The 18,715-nt window shown below is 42.9% G+C and overlaps 1 protein-coding gene and 1 pseudogene across 2 annotated transcripts in view; both read right to left on the bottom strand.

Moving 5' to 3' along the window:
• Prex2 (phosphatidylinositol-3,4,5-trisphosphate dependent Rac exchange factor 2) overlaps positions 1-18,715 on the bottom strand; it is a 276,972-nt gene that overhangs the window by 235,447 nt on the left and 22,810 nt on the right. The gene's annotated exons all lie outside the window — the stretch shown is intronic.
• Positions 1,241-2,016, bottom strand: LOC110558819 (large ribosomal subunit protein eL22-like; annotated as a pseudogene).

An 18,715-nucleotide genomic window follows, 5' to 3' on the forward strand; every position in this document is an offset into this window, starting at 1 on the left:
ATAGTAATTTTTAAATCTAAGAGTGTCCTCCTGACTTTAGCTATGCTAGGTGGGGTAATAAAGCAACAGCAGATAAAGCTATTTGTACTTTACTGAGACAACTTTATATCACCCCGAAGCAAAATTTTTTATTTAAAAATGGCGAAGTCACTAAAAAATGGAGAGAAGTATTATTTTAAAAGCAATAATATAAGAGTTGCTCTGATCTCTGTACTAATTTGACTAACCATCTCACCAGCTCAAGTACTTAGCAAGCTGCAAGGGTCTCCAGAATGCTTGTAACTAAAGCACCCATCATCCAAGTGATGTTTTGGTTCCTAAATTTTACTTATGAATTAATACAAAACATTCCAGACCAATGTGTCTTTTTTATTTTAATTTTTATTTTTTATATTAATTAGAGTTTATTCACTTTGTATCCCAGCTGTAGCCCTCTCCCTCATTCCCTCCCAATCCCCACCCTCCCTTCTTCATCTCCTCCCATGCCCCTCTCCAAGTCCACTGATAAGGGAGGTCTTCCTCCCCTGCCATCTGACCCTAGCTTATTAGGTCTCATCAGGACTGGCTACATTGTCCTCCTCTGTGGCCTGGCTGCTTCCCCCTCAGAGGGAGGTTATCAAAGAGCCAGCCACTGAGTTCATGTCAGAGATAGTCCCTGTTCCCCTTACTAGGAAACTCTCTTGGACACTGAACTGCCATGGGCTACATCTGTGCAGGGGTTCTAGGTTATATCCATGAATGGTCCTTGATTGGAGTATCAGTCTCAGAAAAGAACCCTGTGCCCAGATTTTTTGGTTCTGCTGCTCTCCTTGTAGAGTTCCTGTCCCCTCCAGGTCTTTCTATCTTCCCCTTCTTTCCTAAGATTCCTTGAACTCTGCCCAAAGTTTGATTATCAGCATCTGCTTTGATACACTGGTACATTTACACAATAGAATACTATTCAGCAATTAAAAACATGGAAATCATGAAATTTGAGGGCAAATGGTGGGATCAAGAAAAGGTCATCCTAAGTGAGTTATCCCGAAGCAGAAAGACACACATGGTATATACTCACTTATAAGTGGATATTAGACATACAATATAGGATAATCATACTAAAATCTGTACACCTAAAGAAGAAGGAGGACCCTGGATAAGATGTTCAATCTTCCTTCAGAAAGGCAAATGGGTTAGGCATCGGAAGAAGGTGAAAACAAGGAACAAGATAGGAGCCTACCACAGAGGGCCTCTGGATGACTCTCTGCCCAGCAATGTATCAAAGCAGACCAATGTGTCTTAATCCTCATCCTCATCCTCCTCTTCATCCAGGTTAATCTGGAAGTAACACAATTCATAACTCTCTTTGCTGTTCACAATAACATGCAACAAGTCTCAAAGACTGTTATTTATCTTCAATTATTTTTTGGTGAGATATTTCAAACACCTTTTGGAGAAAGGCACCTCAGAGGTGACAGTGACCTTGCTCTGGCTCCATTCGATGGTCCCAACCCCTCCGCCAGCTTTCCCATTCACCTTGGTTCTCTTCTGGAGGAGCTGCTTAAAATTGGCAGCATCCATGATTCCATCTTCTACAGGATGGGTGCAGTCAAAGGTGAACTGCAAAACCTGCTTCTTTTTTTTTTTTTGTGGCCCCCTTTGCCACAAGCTTTTTCACGGGCACCATGGTGGCAGAGAAGGCAGAAAGCCATCCAAATGATGTTAAGTTTAATAAGACAAAACATTACCATTCCTTCATAATCTGGTATTTCCTTTACTTGTGGGTGGATTATTTAAATCTTTGATATTTTGGGAAAACAACTTTTAAAAAAAACCTAGTACTCTTTCAGAGCACAGAATTAGAACTCACTGTATTTAAATGTAAATTTATATGCCCTCTACTTATCAAGCTTGGCTACTTTTAATCAAATATTAGCTTCCTTCTCTTGTCACATCTATATCTTATTCTCCTAAATCATGAGTTGTATATTCATCTGTCCACAGGGCAAGCAGATCACAAAGGCAAAGTTGGGTTTCTGAGCAAAGGTAACAGCATGGTGGCTGATGAATCACACCCATACACATTCTTGGTTCGTTTGCTTTTAAAATATTGGGAAACTAGAGTACAATCCCCGAATTCTAACTAATTTTGAAAAAGAAGGATTTGTGGGACCCTGGATCCATGCTGCCTCTCAGTAATTTCTGGGTGGAACTCTGTCTGCAACACAGGGAGGGCAGAAAAGACCTGCGCATGTGTAAGAGAGCATCTCCTTTAGAAGACTTCTTCAGTCTACAGTCCAGCTCTATGGCTTCCCAAAGCAGGAAATGCCAGGCTACACTCCACTCTCAGAACCTCAATTCCCATTCATAAGAGAGAGAGAATAATGGTGCTACCACCTTCTGGGATGGAAGTAGATATTAAAATAATTTAACAAACAATGTACCTCATACTATGCCTTGCAAACCACAGCATTTTTATCTGTACAACCTGGAAGCCCAAAACAGATAGTGGAAAACATGGTCCTAGTTAGGTTTCTGTCACCATAATGAAATGAAACCAACTTTGGGGATGAAAGGCTTTATGTCACCTTATACTTTCCAGTCAGGGAAGGAGCTCAAGGCAAGAGACTGGCGGCAGAACCTGTGAACTAGGCCCTCCCTCTCCTGAAATATGCCCACAAGTCATTCTGATGGAGGAGATTCCTTAGCTGAGATTCCCACTTCCCAGCTATTTATAGGTTATTGCCAAGTTGACAAAAACCAACCAGCACAGTCACCTTTCCCCGAGTTTCCCTGACACAGCCAAAAGAAACATTATGAAAATGAACTTTTCCCTCAAAACTTTTTTGCCAACCGAATAAAATTAACCTTGAACTTTCATCTGGCAAGTGGTATCGGCCTAAGATCTCCCTACCATTCCACACTTTGTAACCACAAAGGTTCCTAAAGGCCTCAGTCAGAGCCGAGTGCCCTGCTGCTGCTGGGAACCTCATGGTTCTGAGGACAGTGTTAGAGAAACTCCATCCTGTGGAGGTAGCTCGGGTAGGTACCATGGCCTAACAGCATAGATGGAGCATCCTAACGTAAATAAACAAATGCTCCAAGGACCATCCAGAAGAACAGAACATACCACCCTAAAAATCACCCTCACACCTGGAAATCTGTTTGGCCAGACAGAGAGCAAAGTCACTGTCCTAAATCCCCTTTGCCTCCCAAACTCAACATCCGTCAGGGAGACCTGGCTTTCCAATTCACCACTGCCCTCTAACTGTGAATTTATCTTTGACAATAGAACATGTAACGAAACCAAGCTTCATTATCAGTGCCCAAGTCCACTGGCACACACACGGGTTAACTGTTCTGCTCCTGACATATAGATCCAAAGCCAACCACCTGTTCAATAATCAATCAGAGTTTTTAAAAGAAAACTGGGGTATAATCTAGTAGATTAGCATCAATATTAATCATAATCTAAAAAGAGCCTGAGTCAAGATTAAATCTTGGCCTGTGCAAGAGATTAAGATTTATAACACTTTATCACAAAGTTAGAAATGATCCTTTAATAAGGGGGAAATAAAGCAAAAATCTCCAAAGGTATTTCTTATCCAAAAGTATCTTATTTTCATCCCTTTCAATTGCAATCTGTTAATTAGCTTGATGGGAAAGCCTCCCAAACTCTGGTGAGTGTTTACAGTGCTTTTGTGTTTGGCTTTAAAAACAGGTCATGATTAGGAAATCAACATGGGAAGCGTGCTTCAAACATCCAGAGGCATGTGCTCTGCCTAGCAACTGGTGCGAATGTGGTGTGTTTTGTCTGCTTCTATGTTGTGTGGCTCTAGTTACTGGAACAAAGGAAATGCCTCTGCACAGCCCAAAAGTCTGAGTGGGGGACCTGTGTCACAAGTGGTTTCTGTCTCACTGCACTGCAAAGGGCGAGATGGCGAGGACCGCCCCTCCTCTCCACCCTCTGTTTCCTCTTCACCCCACACGGCAGCTAGGGACCTTCAGTATTTCCTCTTTGGGGAAGGCTGGGAATTGGCTGTTTTTATGAGATGAACATGACCCAGAAAAGCATTCGGTGCACTCAGGCTGTGCGCTTGAAAAGTGTCCTCGGCTGGACTTCCCATCATGCAGTGTTTGAGCACCTATTTACAGAAGCGCAGCTGGAACAGGCAGACACACAGTCCTCCAAGCTAACGGTAACAGATCTTTGGCACAAACTCACCACAACTCCTGGCTTGTGCTTCTACATAGGAAGTCAGAGAAATCCATTTCCTATAACCTAGGAAAGTCCTTGAATAAAGGAATGGCTCCTAGTTGATATTTATTTAATCATGCACATTCTGATCAAATAAATCAATCAATCTCTCTCTCTCTCTCATATATATATATATACATACATATATATATACACACACACACACATGCACACACACACGGAGGGGCTTGGGGAAAGAAAGCAGTGCATACATGCATGTCTAGAAATAGAGTTAAGTGTTCTGGGTTTGAACCCTAGAACTAAAGATTCTATGCCACCATCACTTTACTCATTAAGTGCTTTACCATTCAATTAAAAATACGGTCCAACAATTAGTTATTTATTACTCTATAGCAAGCATTAAGCTAGTTTCCAAAAAAGAAAATGACAAATACATGACAGCCTTTTGACATGTGGATTTATTACCCGATAGACACACTGACACATACAGAAAAATTGGCACTGCAATGTGCTGCCCATGCATTTCTTCTTGAAGTCAAAGGCAAGACAGAAACAGAATGACCTGAGTATGAAACTCAGGTGATAAAATGGGAAAACTTTACAAAGCAGCCAGTACTTCTAAAAAAAAAATAGAAATGGAAGTTAGCAGGGAAGAGGGGCTCTCAACACACAGAGGACACGGGAGGAAGTAGGCACGGATCTCCCAGAGCAGCGCGCAATACAGAGGGAAGGGTGTATGCCTAGCCCATGCCAGGTGCTGGCCGCTACTCTCTCTTGGCATCAGGTCAATCTTCACTCGTGCCATCCCTACATTACAGGTGTGAACAGTGAGACACAGAATAGGAATAGCTGTGTGTCTTTGAGGACCACACAGCTTTGATCCTGATCGCCTGCATCCAGAGTCCCCACGACAAGTTAAGATGTGCTCCCTGAGGGTGAGTGAACAGAGGAGAACTCTAAGCTGACTTTCTGCATCCCCGGTGCAATGACTCTGACATGTGGAAGGCAGTGGGAAGACGCTGTTGAAAACTGACCACCTAGGTGAGGGAAGGTGGCCATCCACCTGCACGAACAGCTGACTATCAACGGAGTGCAGCCATGGGGCTCAGGGATACAGTTCGGACACAGAGCGCTCACCTCCCACCCATGAGCCCTGGGTCCAATCTCCAGCATTTAGAAAAATACAATACAGGGGAGGAACTCAAGCAGGGGCTACAACTAGCTATTTAAGAACCCCAGAGCACAAACCAAGTGACATAGAGGATGGAAAGATGCTGGAAATGAAGGCATATCATCTACTATAGAGACAGCACACAGCTGGGCAACGGGACAAGAACCCACCCTGCTAGTCTGTGAAGCTGGGTTAGCATTTGACCATTTAATCTTTTTTTATGAAAGATCTTCGTGAAAGGACCAGAATGAAGCCAATTCTCAGAATGCAGATACCAAATGAAGATTTAGAATCTGTTTTCACTAAAAGGAGCGTTTGTTTGGTTTTGAGAAAGTACCCAAAGTTAAAGTTTTAGCCGTCGATACTTCTGTTGAAAGAAACACCACTCCACGCCCTATGCAAAGTAACCATCCCACAGATATTTTTTCAACACTCTCTAAATATTTAGGAAGAAAGGATAAAAATTAAAGTTTAATTATGTGGTTTGGTGCAATGAAATAAAGTTTGGGGTCCTAAGCTTACCAAAACATAGTCATTCCCAAAAAGAAAAAAAAAAAACATCTACCAAGATCACTAAAAGAAGGCAATGTCCTGAGCTTCTTTTGAGCTTCATTTGATAAGACTTGTAAATACTCAATAAGACAAATGAAGATGGAAGGCAGGAAAGAAGGTGATATCAGTAAGGACACTCTATGATTTAAAGGAAAAGAATTAAGTCGATTTAGTAAGGATGTGTGCAGGAGAGAGGAGATACAAAGATAAAATGTGATCATCCATTCTTCCACATGAACATGTAAGACTACCTGTGTTTGTCAGCTCCAAGGTGTTTCTACCAAATTCCCAATGCAGTGCACATCTTTGAAAATATTTCTCCGTAAAGAGGAAAGCTGCTAATACTTATCAATACTGTTTTAGGAAGCAGCCCTACTCCCTTCTGTCTGCCGCGAACTGGGGGAGAGCAGGGTGTTGTAGTGAGAAGTAAATGACTGTGAAGCCATTTTTAAAATGTTAAAACATGACCACAAGCTTAATTAAACACCTACTGCATGGCAAACACACCTCAGTATCATGGCAGGGGCTGGAGAGATTGGCCATCGTTCTGAGAATGTCCTGCTCTTTCAGAAGAGCAGAGTTTAGTTCCCAGAACCAACACTGGGGACCTCAAAGTCACCTAATTCCAGTGCCAGGGAGATCCAATGCCTACAGCCTCCGAAGGCACTCTTGGGTGCCTACCCATAAATGTATACACAAATAAGAAAAAGAATAAGTCATTTTAAAAAGATAAACAGCAAAGCATCCCTGTGTGGTTAAGTATTATTATTATTCAGATTTTAAACGGGAGAAAGATAGTGACCTTACTTAACCTTCTGTAAGTTACTCAGCCAACAAATGTCTTATTTCATCTCAAATCATTTAACCTCTGCTTGTCCTCTGGTAAAGAGAATACTGCCTCTGTCCCTCATCATTCACGTTCAGCAGAATCACTGAAGCAGCTGATGTGCACAGCCTGTGCAGCTGAGCACCAGGCAGGAGCAAACACACAAGCCAGTCCCTAGTAGCTGTGATTATTACAGAGGCATAGACTTTAGCGATGAAGTCACTCCCTGCCCATAAAACCTCCAATAAAACCCCTTAGCACATGGCCTTACCCAAGCCCAGGGCTTCCTGGCTTCAGGACTCGTAAGTACAACGCAGCTGAGACCATCTGCTTCCCACAGACCTGAAGGAGCAAGACTGTATTTTATATTTTACACTTCTGGAGACAGTGACATGAAAGCGATCTTGGTGAGGCCTTCACGGCCAACAGCTCTTCTGTGAAGATGGCCTCCTTTCTCCACTGAGTCACAGGGAACTCAGCATGGTAGAGTTGTTGTTTAGTTTGTTATTCTTAATGAAAAGTACGCAAAAGAAATGCTCCCATTCTCACCACCTCTTAGGAGGAACCTCCCTCTGTAGACTTGCAGCTCATCTAGTGGCAGTTTTCTCCTCTCCAGACAATTCTTGTCCTGGCCACTTGTCTGGCTGCTGTAGCTCAATGAAGGCATAAACAGTCCCGTTCCATTACGGTTTGCTTGCAATATTGTTCCCAGACTTTTTAATGCCCAAGTTACCTACACTGGATGTTAGAACAGAACTGAATGAGGTGTCTTGGTTGAAGGCATCCTACTGGGCTCTTGGTGAGATGGTCTGTGTCAGACTTACAGCACTGTTCCCTTAGATTAGACATGCATAGACAACACTCCATGGCTTTTTCACAGGGACTGTGCATGAGAGAATTCAGGAATTGTGCCTTTAAATTTCCAGGTTTTTATTTTTCTGTTTCTTTTTTCTTCCCTCCCCCTCGCCCCCACCTGAACTCTGGGCAGAAAGGGGTGTGGTGATTTGGGGTCTTGATTTATAATTGTGGCTCATCTGGAATTCGCTACATAGACCAGGCTAGTCCCAAACTTGCGGCAATCTTCGCGGCTCTGCCCCCTCAGTGCTAGGAATGTAGGAGTGCCTCCCAGTCTTGCTTACTCTATTTTCAAGCTTCGGTACCTTCCTCATCAAAATCAAGTTTGCTTCCTGATACCATGACTCAGCAGTTTAGCCATTTACACATCTGTCTCTCCTTTATGATTTCACCTGGATCCTGATTAGAGAGAAACAGGTAAGGTAAGCCAGGTCCAGGGACCCTATGAAGCTCTACAGAGATTCCCTACGGTTTTTGCTGGCATTACACCTAGGGCCTATCTTTTTCAGCTTGGCTCGCTAGCCTGATACTCATTTTCGGATTGACTTATTTTACTTCGTCTGTGTGAGTATTTTGCCTACATATATGTGTGCACCACATGCATGCCTGAGGCCCTGGAGGCCAGATGAGAGTATTAGATCCCCAGGAACTGGATGAAGTTCATGATGGTCGGCCGTCAATCACAAACACGGGTTCTGAAAACAGAACCTGTGTCTTCTGCAAGCACAGCAAGTACCACGAACCACGCTGGTCTTACTGCTCCAAGAACATGCTGGCTTTTGGTTCTGTTTGCCTTGAGATTTTTGGTTGTGTTGTTGTCGTTTGTCTCATGGTTTGGTTGCCTAGGTTTTTTTGTTGTTGTTGTTGTTTTATTGTTGTTCTTCTTCCTCCCTCTCTTTCTTAGAATATCTAACTTTACTCTTTATTGCTATTCCCAAGTCTACCTTCCCTTCAATTCTTGACAATTTCATAAAAGAGTTAAAGTTTCTGGATTATCACAGCATCCTCCGTTCTCAGCTGCAGCCGCTTGCACACGTGCTTCTCGGTCTCACTACTCCTTAAATTCATACAATTACTTTCAATCTCAATTCGATTTATCTCTATAAAACTTTCTGGACTCTCATACACAGAATGAACTGGCCTGACCCTACTTCGTACATCCATCTGGAAGACAGCAGAGTTAGTACCTGTCACAACTCTGCTATTTCCAGTACACTGCAGCGTCTTCCACGAGAAAGCGCTGTCCACCCTGGACAACCCAGAGCGCTGTTCACCCATGGAAAATTTTCAATAACTGTGCTGGGTAAATAAGTGAATAGGAAATGAATGACATCTCACAGTACTCTTTGAAAAGCACACTAGCAACCAAAGGGGATCAGGCCACACAGAACATTCGTGGCATCTGTTTGTTTGTAAACAGATATATTTTAAGCTTGTTTTTCTTTTTGGAAAGACTCTTTAGTCTTTCTATGTATCCTGATTTTTCACAGTTAACAATCACAAACACAAGCCCCAAGCTTTGAGAACATCTGCTGTTGATTTAAATCTCCTTGTCACTCATTGCTTGGGTAGCAAAACTACACATTACCAAAAATGAAAGAAGGGAAAAGTGGACACTGTGGAGTCAAGCTTTTCCATATGGCACTGGCTTGTAAGTGTGCGTGTAGGGACTGAAAATAGTCAACGCTGGCTCATTTGGAATAGTTATGCCACCGTAACAGTTTTTAGAAGAGATGGTACAAATATTACACGAAAGAAGAGGAGAACAAGGGAATCCCTGAAGTTGATTAGATGTGAAGACACAAAGGTAGTATTAGTAGTCATTAATTTTTCTGAAGTAAATTACCCAAGGTAACTCCAAACGCGTGCATCATCCAAGTAGCGAGCATGTGCTCCAGACTGTTCTGTTGCGCGCGTCCACCTGCTGTTAGGTGTAACCTAACAAGTGATTCCTTAAAGCCTAGAGCTCTCAATTATGTTCATGTACCCAGACACTTCAATGCGTTGTTAGAGCCCTTTTTATCATTATAGGAAACAAAGTGATTTTCTTTCTCACGCTATTTGCAAAACAAAAGTTAAAAAGAAACAATAGCGCTGAGGAGATGAAATGTTTCCATTAAGCTGTTATAAATTTAGAAAACATGTTTAATTAAAAGGACGTTTCCCTTTTTTTTTTTTTTTTTGGACTTAAACACTGAAGCATAAATCCCACAATTAATTCAGAACTTTTGGAAGGAACCAGGCCTTAGAACTTCTAAAGGATCAACCAAAATCTACTTCTTAAATAGTCACTTAATTGGGCAGCTGGTGAGAGAGAGAACACGTACAAATGAGAGACTAGACTCGAGGCTGGTTTATAGGCTCCTTACAGAATGAAAGGAAGCAAGTACAGAGCATCCATAAAACTGTTCAAAGAACTCGAATGAAGGCGTGCAACTGCTTCCCAAAGCACTGAAAACGTCAGCAGCAACACAGAAAACAGTCAGCGGCTTAGTCAAATAGCTACCAGCAACCGGTGATAAAGTGACTCTGAGTTCATAAAGGTGGCAGTGTGTAGCAATGAGGATGCTCTGACTACGTTCACTATTATGAATAGACGTTAAAGGACAGTTGAAAACCAGAGTGTAATAGTTTGGGGGGATAGCTCAGTTGCAGAATGTTCATGCACCATGTGCAAAGCCCTGAGTTCCAACCCGGGTTAGGAAGGAAAAGGTTGTAGAGTAGAAAAGTGTACTCAAAGCCAGATGAAACTGTCTGCTGTGGGAAGGTAAAGCAGTGTAACTATGAACTTGGAGAAAGCCATCACTGTCCTGTCAGAGGACCTGGACATGGCTTGCGGGATACTGGCTACGCTCTTATCCTTGCCCTAGGATCTGTATGTGTGCGATATAAAATTCACTGGTGGTTTCTGCGTGTCGTATTTCAGTTGCCCACTGATGTCTTTGTGTACTCTTCTCTAACAGAATGCCTCACACCAGGCAGCTTATTTTTAATGGTTCTAGCAGCTAGAAGTTCAGAAACAGGTGCCAACCTGGTGAGGGGCCTCCAGCAGGCTACGGACTAATGAGTTCTGCTTGTAACATCACATAGTAGAAAGTGTATGACAGCTTTACAGGCTCCCTTATTATATGGATGCCAATCCATCCAACACCTAATTGCCTCCCAGAGTGGAACACCAAGAATTTAAAATATAAATGGGACTGTGTGTTCAACTACACTGCACACAGTGCTAACAAACTATTCCTACCACTTATTTTGCTCCTGATGTGGTGCTCTGGGGATCTCAGAGTTGGATTACGCATTTTCTCTCTAAGCGTGGCACTAATTGGGTGACTGGCGCATCTACTCCTAAGCTGGGTTTGTATCTATATCCCTTATATGTCTGGTTTCCCCATGTACCATCCCACTTCCAACCAGCTCCACATGCATACCCAATGGGTTTCAAACCTCAAGCTCCCGCCCCTGCCCCCAGTCTTGGGCTCCTCACATCATGGTGATCTCAGGTCATACCACTTAGGGGTGGCTGGCTTTGAAATGGAGGGTTGCAAAGGCAATCTTCCAAAGGCTCATGCACAGTCCCAAGGACCCTGCTGAGGACTCTTGGCAATCTGTGGTCTACTGCAAGTTATGACACCGCCCAGATTCAAAGAAAAGAGTCCTCATGTAAGGGCAATTGGTCCGCTGGGAAGGCAGCATTGAAGCTCAGCAGCAACAGTGCTTTATAATGTAACCAAAAGCTTAAGTTAAAAGGATGGGCTAATAGCATGTCATTTAGCAGAAGAGTACCTGCCTGATAGTCCAAGGCCCTGGATTTGTAGGAAATCTCCAGGACAAGAAGGAAAGTTACAAATACGTGAGAAAGAGTTCAAGACACGCTGCTTAATCATGCACCTGTTGCTGAATTCCTAATAGATGTCAAATATGTAAGAGGAAGGTGAAAGAAGGGGATGAAGTTTTGTTGACTGTTCCTTAGAAAAACTCAAGTCTTTACAAGTCTGGAAGGCCAGCAATGATGGACATGAAGCCAGACGCCATCTACGAGTTCTGCAGGGACCCAGGGCCAGGCTGAGAAAAAGGTTTAGGAAGCACAGAGAGATCACAAACTGATTCCTGAGAAAAAGGTTTAGGAGAGATCACAAACTGATTCCTGGTTAGAGCAGATGGGTTGCAGCAGGCATGAGAGATGGGGAGAAGTTTGCCCATTTTCCTGCTTACTTTTCATAGCTAGATATCCATTTGTTTATATTCTGATATGAAAACTACAAAAATGAAAGCAGTCAATCAACGAACTTAAAATAATTCTGAAAACAACATCCTGCAACAGGTCCCTGCATGAACACTCACAGAAGAAACAGTTAAGTAACTTCTTGGTATTATTTCTACACAGTCAGTTCCAAACAGATTCTCAGAATTTGCATGATAAATAGTGGGAAATTTTCTCATACTCACATTTGGCCAAACCACACAATTGGGATCTAGCAAGAACAAAAAAGATGTCAGCTCTCTTTTATTCTTCCTATTGTTAGACCTTCTACGGGAAAATTAACTCTAAAACTCAATAAGCTAGGATGATCCTGGATAGCATGTTAGCTAAATGCTAATCGGGGTTATTGAGTGAGTATAATAGAAACTGAATTTATTTTCAGAGCAAAAACATTAACACATTTAGAATCAGCCTCGGGTAGATGCTTTTCAAACTCAATAATGGTATATAGTTCACTGATAGCTCACTAACCCACCACACCTAGATCATCTAGGTTGATCTTCAAGATCAAAAAAGAAAAAACAATTTAAAGTCAAATAACAGACACACAAACACACATACATACACACACACACACACACACTGTATGCCATCAACAAAAATAAAAAAAAAATAAAGTACAACAGCAAGGGAGATAAAGAAAACCCTAGGGCTTGGCGTATAGCTAAGTGGTAGGTCATATGTATGAGGCCCAGGCTCTGACCTCTGCCCCAAGCACTGCCAGACAAGAACAAAGAAAAAGGTGACTCTATATGTCATGTATTATAGAAAATATCGAAAAAGCTGTGAACTAAGTTTTACAATAAATGAAGGCAACTTGACAGTTCAAATAACTGAAACAACAGTGCTTCAATAAGGATATCTTTTGGCTTGTGTTTTCACGTTTTACATTTAGCTCCCTGCCTATTTATTTTACTTACAAGTACAATGGTTTCAACTCTAGAATGTCTGGCTGGCTATACTAGATGCAGATATGATGGTGCTTTATAAGTTGTGGTATGTCCCACAAACCCCGTGGTAAGTGGTAAAATAAAATCGGTCATATTAAAGTTCTAAAATATGTGTTGCTACCAATAAGAGGTACAGGAAGTGGCAGGAGGGGAGTGTGGCATGGGGGCATTTGGTGAGGGATATCATCGGAAAAAAAAACAAAACAAAACACTCGTGCGGTTGGATTATGAAAGGAAAGCGGAATACAGATAGCCACAACGAAGTAAATGTGATCCCAGCAGAATGAACAGCTCAGGCAGAGGCAGAAATAGCAGCAAGGTGTTTCACTGGATCACACGAGAGCCAAACTAACCCCCTATAGAGGATTCTCCAAGGGTGAATGCAGCACACAGGTGTGGAAAGATACAGCTGAGGGCCTCCTCATAGGGTCTTCTCTGCCTTGCCAGGCTGAATCCAGGCATGTGTGACCATCAAGGAGATGAAGACCATAATGAAACTCTTTACGGTACAAAACCCTACTGAATTTTACCATGCATGGAGATAGCCTAGAACCCCTGCACAGATGTAGCCCATGGCAATTCAGTGTCCAAGTGGGTTCCATAGTAATGGGAAGAGGAACTGCCTCTGACATAAACTGATTGGCCTGCTCTTTGACCACCTCCCACTGAGGGGGGAGCAGCCTTACCAGGCCACAGAAGAGGACAATGCAGCCACCCCTGATGAGACCTGATAGACTAAGATCAGAAGGAAGGAGAGGAGGACCTCTCCTATCAGTGGACTTGGGGAGGGGCATGCGTGAAGAAGGGGGAGGGAGGGTCGGACTGGGAGAGGAGGAGGGAGGGGCTTATAGGGGGGGATACAAAGTGAATAAAATGTAATTAATAAAAGTTAAAAAAAGAATAAAACACATAAAAAAGTAAAAAAAAAAAAACCCTACTGAACTAAATTCAACCAATTACAGATGGACATCGTTAAAGAAATAAATATTCTTGCGCATGTACAAATGCCATGTTTCCTGTCATTACTCCACGGATAATACCAGATAACGTCTATTTACAAAGTGTTACATTGCGTTGGGTATTTGAAGTGTGTAGAGATGAAAGAGAGCACGCCAGGTAATATCCGGGTTCCGCGCAAAAGGTACAAAGACTTGATCTTCTGTGGAGTCCCAGAAACGAATCCCCGGTGAACACAGATGACTCAGTCCATGCTGTATTCCTTCCCCTAAGCCCTGCCAGGTTGCTACACAGCACTCCAGAGTTCAACTGCCCTTTGCTTTGTGGCATGATCAAATAAAGTTCACTTAAAAGCATGCGCTGCAATAGTGTGACTGGGCATGCGATGGGTGACTGACAGGAGGACAGCATATATAGAACAGAGATGTGCTGGATGCTGGGATTAAGGTCCTGAAGAGCATGGAGTTGGGCAGTCAAGATGCCATCACCCACTCAGAATGGCGGACAATGTAAAAGTTACTGTCTGTTTTCTACAATTCCCCAGTTAGTATTCTCAGAGACCACATAGCTGGTGGCGAGGGATGAAAAGCAAGAAAAACAAAGCCTTGAGAATGGGCAAATGACAGAAAGATAAATCCTGGTGTGCTCGTGGAACGGGTATCACTTCTCTGCCAGAATAATTTGGGAGGCACGGGGAAGCAGGATAAATCTAGACATGTTTAGAAAAAGGAATCAATGCAACAAATGTTTTTCGGGATGTGGGGCTGAAAAATAAGAAGACAAAGATGACAGCAAGTTTCGAAGTCTGGGGAGACCTGAGAGAATTATAAGGAAAAGCAGGGGATGGGGAGGGGGGCTAGAGAGGGCTCAGTAGTTAAGAATGCTTACTGCTCTCTAGGTTCAGTTCCCAGCATCCACATGGCAGCTCATGAGCAATGATAACTCCAATTCCAGGGAATTTCTGTTCCCGTGGTACAGGTACGCACCTGGTGCACATACATTCACACATAGAACGCTGTAGCACTCACACACATAATTAAAAATAAATTTAAGCACGGAAAATAGCCTGGGAGATCACAAGCGAGAGCACGAGTGCCTGAGGGAAAGCGGTGAGTTCGGTTTTAGTTTAGGCTGTGGAAAAGCACACTCCTCAGACTGCAATACATCATCCTACACGTGAAGCCGAGGGACTCAAGGTCTTCTCAGGAAGGCTATGATTGTACTTTAATTGTTTTCAGATACTTGCAGTATCATGATGAGTTGATAAACCCAAAGGAAGGAATGAAAGTTACATGAAAAGGGGATCTGAGAGTCGGAAGGAAAGAAGGAAACAGCGGAGTCCCACCTATGGGCCAAACAGAATCCCAGCACAGGTAATGTCAACAGGCTAACCCTGAGAAACAGGCTGAACCCCAGGAAAATGGACAGGACAGGAAGGTGGCACAAAGTTAAGAAACACTGAAAAGATGGGCACAGGAGCCCAAGGAACCTTCTTTTGGAGAGAAAGGTCAGGAAGCCAGACAGGGTGACGGTGGAGAGGAATGGGGACTCACACAAAAGCCACATGGGTAAGGAACCAGACAGCCTGGGGGAGGACCTCCACAACAGTAGCCCAGAGGCTCAGACATGGCTTTATTCACCACCATCTCAACATGTCACACGTGACTACCTGGTGGCATAACGACAATGAAATTGCAGTTATACTTTTGTTCCTCCTTCTTGTGTGAGCGTATGCGCTGGGGAGATCACAGTGGCACGGATTTCTTTATGACAGAGTTACGGGAAATACAAGTCAAGGCCTAGTACACCCATGTCCAAATAAACGCATTTGAACCTCTCCCAGCTGGGAACTTGAACTAAACATCTGGATAGAAGAGGTGAGCCCCAAACAACAAAGAACTATTAAGGACATGGAATCTAGCAAGGGGCTTGGCACAAATCAGTGCCTTGCGTTTTAAATCTCCTTGGTTATACATGTGAATGCTCACAATTGACACTTGGAAAGGAAAAACAAAAACAAAAACATTCATATCCATCAGAACAAAGAACTTAGGAAAAACACACCAGTCCCCCATGGGAAGCCTCAGGATAATTTCAGACATTAATTTCTACAACATCCTTATTTCCCAAAGCAGCTTACTTCCTTTCCCAGCTCAAGGGTGCTTCCCACTAACTGTGGCTTTGCTGCATGAAAAGCCATTAGTGGCTGCTTAAACTGTATTCAGATCTTACTACCTTTTGCACTATCGGAACTGCTCATTACTATTGGAAAGTATATTCCTGTGTGGCCACTAGATTCAAATCTCCTTCAAAAAGTGGTCTCCTAGCTAAGTTCATTTCTCTTTAGCTGCATTTCCAGTGTTTAGTTACTTTGTAGTTTTTATGGTCAATGTATGTCTGATCATTCAATTATCGATATCATATACTTCACATTCATGAATTTGGTACATTTATGATCTTTTATATATCTCCAATTCATTTCCAATGAGTGTTCCAGACTTTTTCCAATCAGAAAGTCTTCTTTTAATTTTTATATTCCCATCCAGTAACAGTCTATAACACTTTATAAGATACTAAACACAGTCATACCAAACCATGCAAGCTTTTTGCATACTTGCTAGGGCTGATCAAAGATCAACCAAACATGAATCCCTTCCCTAGTGAGCGTATCGTCTAGGAGGGAAAGCAGATACAGATAAATAAAATTATTAAGGTCGGCAGTGTATCAGAAAATGTTGTGCTGTCATTAAAGTTAGAAAGGAGGGTTGGTGAGTATTGGAATGAGCTGATCTCAGAAGCCCTTTCTGTGAGGTGACATCTTTAGCAAAGACTTAAAGGAAGCTCAGGATCTGGACAGAAAGGGATCTGAGAAGAGGCCGATCCAAGACAGGACTGTGCAAAGGCCCCAAGGCATCAGCAAAGAAAAGATTACCTTTAGAAGAGGGGAAGTAAAGTCAGCAAGAGGTGGGGGAGCAGAGGTGCAGAGCTCATGGCCTCAAGTTCCCCAGAAGGACGTTGGCTTTTACTGCTCTGAACTGAGCCTGGTTGGCCAGGCCTCTCCATGTGAGGGTTCTGCGTGTTGCTTCAACTAACAGCAAATTTAAAATACTTAAAAGAAAACGTGCATCTCGACTGAACACACACAGACTATTTTTGTTGTTATTCCCTAAATGATACAGTGCAATGGCTATTCGCACGTCATTTTCACTGTATTCTCCGTTAAAGTAATCTGGAGATGACTGAAAATGTGCGAGGAGACGTGTTTAAGCTACATGCAAATGTGTTGCTATCTTAAGAGAGACTTGAACATCTGGATTTTGGTATCTGTGGGAGATCCTAGAGCCCATTCCCAATGGACACCAAGGGACAATGGTACTGGAAACCTCAAACAGTCTGCAGAGTCCTTAAAGAAGTATTCAGGCTACTATCCAAAGTTATAGCTACAGGAATATAAGAAAAGAGACAGAAAGCAGGTAGGCTATGAGTTAGAGGCTAGCCTGGGCTACAAAGTGAGTTAATATGCCTGCCTGAAACTGAAAAAAAAAAATTCTTTTTCCACACAATTGGATGAGTAACAGTGGATATAAATAGTTCCAAGGGGTTAAAGTTTGGGTAGTTTTTATTGTAGAGTTTGATGGACTTGTTAATATTAGACACAGGAAGTGAGAAAAAGACCAAGTTGTTGACTGGCCAGCTGAGGTAAGATTTCAGAAGAAGTGGCTTGGCAAGGGGAAAGTGGTATTGGGAGAAAGGTCAGGAGTTAGTGCTGACCTTGGTAAAACTGAACAGCCCATTAAGCTTCCAGCAGAGGGCCTGACACACCAGAGGAAATTTCAAGATGGCTGCCAAGTCAGTATAGGTAGGAGAAGAAATTCCAGGACTCCCCAATGCTACAAAGCACGGCAAAAAGAGCAACTAGAGTAGAGACTGAAGGAGGGAGAACTTATAGGAAGAGAGCTGCATGGGCCACGTCCTAGAGGAGGTGACTGAGGACAAACAGCCTGACATCCCGTGGGGCCAGATGAACCAGGATTAGGTAACACACCAGTCAGGTTAGCAACCTCAATGTCCCTGCTGACTTTCAACAAGTGCGTTTTTTTAGAAGAGAAAAGTTAGTGGGAGCTCAGAAGGGAATGTGAGGGAAAAGGTTATTCAGCTTTCTTCTTTGTCGCGTGTCTTAGTTTCTGAGTGTGCCCCCCATCACCGAAAAGGAGAGTACATTAGTTTGGAATGTGCCCTCCCTGGCTCTCTTCACTATTTCCCATCTCTACTGAGATAGGCTTTAGAGAGAGAGCAGATGTATGCTGTCTGTGAGTCCCCACTTATTTCTTAGAAAATTGGGAAGTAAGATCCTAAACCACAGTTTCTCTCTTTTCTTAAGAAGTACTGGATAAGCTAAAAGTCACATTTACTGTCATCTCAAGCACCCAACCTGGCTCCTACATTTTTTTTCTTTGTTTGTTTTTTGCTGTTTAAGGAAAGACCCTGGAGCTGGGAAACAGCTCAATGGGTGAAGAGTTTACTGCTCAAACATGAGAACCCAAGTTTTCAGTGCCAGAACTCCTACTTAAAGGGAGACATGAGCTAGGTGCAGTGGCAGGGGCAAGCGGATCTTTGTGAGTTCAAGGCCAGGCCAGTCTGGTCTATGAAGTGATTCCAGGATAGCCAAGACTACAGAGAGGAATCTTGTCTTGAAAAACAAAACAAATAGCTAGGCACGGTGGTACACATCACAAGGTCCATAGCATGTCAGCCTCAGGGAGAGGCTGTCTGCCCTGTGTTGCCACTTTGCTCTGTTTCTGGCTCTTCTGTCTGGTCAGTAACACCCCTCTTTCTATCTAGTGGTTATTTTTTAAGTATTCCACAAACACATCCCCTTTCTCAGTCTTTGCCATCACAGAACTCTGAAACTTTTCATGGAAGCTGGTGCACAAGTAGAATCATT

This window comes from Meriones unguiculatus, chromosome 6 (genome assembly GCF_030254825.1).
Source record: "Meriones unguiculatus strain TT.TT164.6M chromosome 6, Bangor_MerUng_6.1, whole genome shotgun sequence".
Lineage (NCBI taxonomy): Eukaryota > Metazoa > Chordata > Mammalia > Rodentia > Muridae > Meriones > Meriones unguiculatus.